General features: G+C 39.7%; 1 protein-coding gene across 1 annotated transcript in view; it reads right to left on the bottom strand.

The window, feature by feature from the left end:
* Xpo4 (exportin 4) overlaps positions 1 to 5,843 on the bottom strand; it is a 98,435-nt gene extending 92,592 nt beyond the window's left edge. The window contains exon 1 of the mRNA XM_005406312.2: positions 5,757 to 5,843. The gene's annotated coding sequence lies outside the window, so the exon portion shown is untranslated. The remainder of the gene's footprint in view (positions 1 to 5,756) is intronic.
* Between the last annotated feature and the right edge of the window lie 157 nt (positions 5,844 to 6,000).

Consider the following 6,000-nt stretch of genomic DNA (forward strand, 5'->3'; position numbering starts at 1 on the left):
ACATTGACCCTTTGGATGGAGGAGTAACATAACCTCCACAGTTCTGTGCTATTCTTCAAATGGGATGAATAGTTTTCTTCATAAAAATAGTACATGTTTCTTATTAGTTTTCTATATTCCTACAGTTTTTATTTTTAATAGAATAGATACTTTTCTCCATTTTAATCACTTTTGGTACAAAGGAAATCTTGCAACAGGTTCATTCATTTATCTTGCACCTGGCCATCTACCAAACAATTACTGGCTACAATAGGTTTTTTAAAGTTATTTTCCTTGCTTTTGTTTTGTTTTGGTTTTTTGAGACAAGGTCTTGTTATGTAGTTAGGCTGCCCTTGAACTCACTATGCCACGCAAGGCTGGCCTCTTGCCTTAGTCCCCTAAAGGCTTGGATTACAGCAGTGTGTCACCACATTGGGCTTTTTTTTTCCTTGGTTTTTTTTTTCCTGGAATGTCTTCATATCATTAACATTCCCTTTTTTGCTTTGCAATATTTGCACTTTCTCTTTTTTCTTATCTTACTTTACCACGCCCTACAGAAGGTGTTAACAGTTATATAATACGAGTCCCTATTTCACTCCTGAGAGTATCACTCTTAATAGTGATTTCAAATAACTACTTTTCATCATATTGAGAATTCCCTTCTACTCCTAGTTTGCCGATGTTTTAATTACAAAATGCTGTTTATTCAAGTGTCTTTTAAGTATCCTGAATATTTTTTAAGTCTTTTCACATTTTTTCTGTTTCAATTAGGTAGATCTGACACAAGTCTAACTGCAAAATATGTAAGTGAACTGAAATGAATTTGAAATATAATTTTCCTACTAGCTGTTTGTTTTAGAAAAAATTCTGTTACTGGTTTTCTAATATGTAGTGCCACATTGGGGACTAAAACACAGAGTTGAAATAAACACAAATGCTAAGTAAATACAATGCCTCTTAAATTCTAAACATAAAAATATTTTACTTTATGGAATGGATTACTGGTTACAAACGATAAAAACCGAGTACCTTACACATAAGAGGGGCTCCTCAGAAAGTATCTACTAAATAAATGCTCAAGCCAGGCATGATGGCGCATGCCTGTAATTCCAGCACTCAGGAGGCTGAGGCAGGAGGTTTGTTACAAGTTCGATACCAGCCTGGGCTACAAAGTGAGCTCAAGGTCAGCCTGAACTGCAGAGTGAGACCCTGTCTCAAAAAGGAAAATAAATAAATAAATAAATGCTCAAATACTCTCCAACCCTTTCCTCAGGCATTCATACATACATACCCCTCTACCTGGAATATCATTTATCCAACCAGAAAATTAATTTGTTTTTACAAATCAGTTTAAAGGTCACTTGTTCCAAGAAGCCCTTTCTAGGGTCCCACCCCAGTCTGAGGTAGATGTTTTTCCTCTCTATTCTCACACAACAGTACTACATGGAAGTTCTGACACTGTCTCCCAACAACTACCAATATTTTTGTCTTTCTTTCTCTGTCTTTTGTTTTGGGCGGGGGGTTGCCTACAGATTCACAGATCTTTTCAAGAATTTCCAATTCTACTACCAGAATTAACCAATTCTACTACCAGAAAAACTGGAAAGGGCTGGGGACTTAGAGACAGAATGCCTGTCTGGAGGCACAGGCCTCTAGGTTTTGTCCTGAGCACAAGGCGTAGTGGATAGGCTAGGAGAATCAATCGTGAATCCCTTTCATTGAATTTGGGTTTAGATTTAATAAACCCATTTTGGCATTAAAACAAATAAATTAGAGCATTTTGGGCAGGGCATGGCACTGCATGCCTGCAATCCCAGCACTGGGGTGGAGGGTTGGGGGCTAAGGCAGGAGGATTGTTACAAGTTGGAGACCAGCCTGGGCTACAAAGTGAGCTCAAGGTGAGCCTGAACTGCATAGCGAGACCCTGTCTCCAAAAGACAGTAATGAATAAGTAAAAATACATTTTAGGCCCAGCGTGGTGATTACAGGTGGAACCTGTAATCCCAGCACTGGGGAGGTTGAGGGAGGAGGATCACTTCAAGTTCGAGGCAAGTCTAGGCTATATAATGAGTTCAAGGCCAGCCTGAACTACATAGTGAGACCCTGTCTCAAAGGAAAAAAAATTTTTTTTGAAGTTAGGTAGGTATGATTTTATATGATTATAGAGATTTTCCACATAGATACCTAAGAAACAGTCATCCCTGAAGAGGGAAATGGGAGCTTAGAAAGATTTTATTCTCTCCACGTGCTCTTCTGTACAGTTTGAACTCCTTATTATATGGTATCTCTAAGAATTTCTCTTAGAATCAGGGACAACATGTATAGTGCATCTCATTTATGCTAAAACAAAAGAACATTGCCTGACATATATTATAAAAAGCACAGGGTAGGCCAGGGAGACAGCTCTGCAGCACAGCGCCTGCCTGGCAAGTGCAAGGTTCTGAGTTCGATTCCCGGTACCAAAAACTTACTGAAAAGAATGTTAGCATAGAAAGTGTGCTCAGCTTTACTCTGAGGAATGCCAAATAGCCTCTAAAATTGAGGTTTAGGCTTCTTAAGAAAAAGCCAGTAAAATTTCTGGAAAAGGGATTTTGAGGATTTTTTTTTTTTTTTTTTTTTGGTCTTTTTGAGACAGGGTCTCACTATGCAGTTCAGGCTGGCCTTGAACTCATTTTGTACCCCAAGCTAGCCTCAAACTCGTGGCACTCGCAGTGATCCTCCTGCCTCAGCCTCCTGGGTGCTGGGATTACAGGTGTGCACCACCACACCCAGCTTTGAGGACATATTTAAACACTGTTCCCTTTTTTTGTTGTTGTTGTTGTTGTTGTTGTTGTTTTTCTGGTACCAGGAATCAAACTCATGACCTTCCGCTTGCCAGGCAGGCGCTGTGCTGATGAGCTAAATCCCCAGCCCCAAAACCCTGTTTCCTTTGTCCAATGTTTTGAGAATAAAAACTTCACTTGCATACCATGTTTAATTTATAAACTTCTTCCTTATTCTAACTAGTGTATCTTCAAATTTATTTTCTAGCAAGAAACCTCACCGTCTTGAATCAAAGATAAAGCATTGTTACTACATTTGGGGAGAAACACCACTCTTTATGTTGAGACCTATAAAATCCACAAATACCTGTTTTTACCCTACAGACCAATATTATACTTTACATTTGCCAATTTATCTAATAACTTAAATAGAACTGAATCCACACAAACCCCATTTAGAAATCCCCCACCAAGGGGCTGGGGATTTAGCTCAGCGGCACAGTGCCTGCCTGGCAAGCACTAGGTCATGAGTTCGATTCCCGGTACCAGAAAAAGAAACCTAAAAAAAAAAAGAAATCCCTTATCCAGCAATAAAATGTAACATGTATGTTATTCTAATATGTTGATTCTGAGAAGCAATATGATTGAGTCAAAAAAATTTAAAGTAAAAAAATTATTTTGAAGCTAGATGTGGTGGTACACACCTATAATCCCAGCACTTGGAAGGCTGAGGCAGGAGAATCACTTCTGAGTTCAAGGTCAGCCTGGATTACACAGTAAATTCAAGGCCAGCCTGAACTAATAGCAAGACCCTATCACAAAAAAACAAAACAAAACAAACAAAACAAGAATTTTGAAATGGGAGTCTGGTGATCTGGATTCTGGATGAGTCTGATCACACTAATTTGCTGTGACAAAGGAGAAGGTTTAGAGGTTCTGATTTTTTGGGAATCTCTATTATCTGAGAGAAGATGACAACTCTACAGATCCTAACACTGAAATGCATGTTTCCATCAAAAATCTAGTTTACAATTCACTTTTTATAGCTATCCGGGATTCCAATATCTTTGTACTAAAAGAACCCTTAAGATTGCTCCATACACTAAAATTCTATAATGTTCATACAAGAACGATATGAACTACCTACTGGAAAAACTATGCAAAGGTAATTATGAAATATATAACTACTTGGAATCTCAAAACATATTAGCAGTTAAAACATAGTAATATTCTGTTTTTAAAGAGCCTACTTAGACACAAAGATGGGTAAATGCTAAATTAATTATTTTAAAAATATACTTTAATGCTTAATAACTGAAGGAGCATAAACAGTCTTAACTACTCCCAAATGAATTAATTTATCCCCTTTCTGGTGCTACTACCTTATAATTAAGAACCACAAATATATGCCAGGCATGGTGGCCCACGTCTGTAATCTCAGCCCTTGAGAGGCTGAACCAGGAGGATCTTGTGAGCTGGAGACCAGCCTGGGTTACAAAGTGAGCTCAAAGCCAGCCTGAACTGCGTAGCGAGACCCTGTCTCAAAAAGACAAAAATAAACCACAAAAGGTAAGGGACAAACATACGTCTGAATCTTCACTCTACCACCTTCCTACTTGAGTTCCGCAGACTACAGAAATGAAAACGAAAGCTGTAACACTACGCTCATAGAGATACTGATTATTAAATAAGGTGACATATGTAAAATGCATGGCATAGTGCCTCAAACATAGTTATCACTCAATAAACTATTATTTGAGCTGGATGTGTAGCTCAGGGATAGAGTACCTGCCTAGCATGCACAAGGCTTTGGGTTGGGTCCCCAGCACCACAAATAAAATAAAATGAAACAAATTTTAACTAATGTTATTAATAATCTGGAATATGGTCCTCCAAATACTACATTATTTCCAAAGTGAGGAAATAATGTAGTAACTATTACTCTTCTGAATAGTAAGCAAAAATTTTCAGAAACTAATTTCCTATTTTTAATCACTTTTTTTTCAGTTATTTTCCTCTGGAAAGAGAACAAGTATGTAAGCAAGTATCTATACAATATATATGAGAGGTGGCGGGGTAGAGTGGAAAGAGAACCAGGGCCAGAGACTCATTTCAGTCACTTAGTAATAAGTTACAGTACTTATTACCATTTTTCTTACCTATGGCTTACAGTTGATAAAAACCAGCTTTCCCAATCAGAGAAGACAGAACGTACCGGTAAGCGCAAATACGAAATTCTATTAAGCCAAGAATTTATATACTAAAGCACTGTTTTTGGGTCACATCCTCCTTCAGAATCTGATGAAAACAGGGCCCCTAGTTCCTAGGAAAATTTCGGGGATTTCAGAAAGTATTATGTGCCAGGGTCCTTGTGTTACAGGGAAATTAGCTTTTTCTGGACTTACTATGTAAAAGTCTGTAAACTATCTAGTTGGTTTTGTGGCTGAACCATACATTTACTTGCCTCATAACATAGCAAGTAAATCCTGCTTTCTTAGACTCAACTTCTAAAGAAGTTAAAATATCTGGTGTTGTGTGGGAAAACGGAACTTGACAAATGGAACTACAAGAGCCGGTGGTGGTGGTGTGCATGCCTGTAATCCCAGCACTCGGGAGGCTGAGGCAGGAGGACTGCTTTGAGTTCGAGACCAGCCTGAGCTACAAAGTGAGCTCAAGGCCAGCCTGAACTGCATAGCGAGACCCTGTCTCAAAAACACACACACAAAAAACAAAACAAAAAAGAAAAAACACAGAGCTACAAATTATGCTAGAATTAGTCCAAATAACACCGAACCAAAAAGGAAAAATTTCAGAAAAGCAATAAATCTGGTTGCATTCAATTCTTAGAAAGTCAGAATCAATTCAAGTAACCAAGTGAGTCTCTTGCAAAGAAAAGTCTATAAATACCGGTGTCATAATTCACAAATACAAAGGCGGAGCCATTAGACACAACTGAGCCACTTGAGTTTACTGAGGGTAGTTCACCCTGGCTCCCTGCGTGCTTCTCCAACTCACTGGGTTAGTCACTTCACCAGACTGTTCCGTGGCTGTACGAATGAATCACGGCATCCTCACTCCGGTCTCCAAACGCGCGGCCCCCGGGGCCCGGTACTGGACCCAGGTCCGCCCCAGTGACCTTGGTCCCGGGGCTCCCTCCCGCCCTCCTGCCGGTCCTTCCACGTGCTGCGGCTGCGGTAACCCCGAGAAGGCTCCGCGTCAGGCGGGCGCCAGGAGGCGGGCGCACGCGGGGCAAGGGCTG

This window comes from Chinchilla lanigera, unplaced genomic scaffold (genome assembly GCF_000276665.1).
Source record: "Chinchilla lanigera isolate Chin_1 unplaced genomic scaffold, ChiLan1.0 scaffold00096, whole genome shotgun sequence".
Lineage (NCBI taxonomy): Eukaryota > Metazoa > Chordata > Mammalia > Rodentia > Chinchillidae > Chinchilla > Chinchilla lanigera.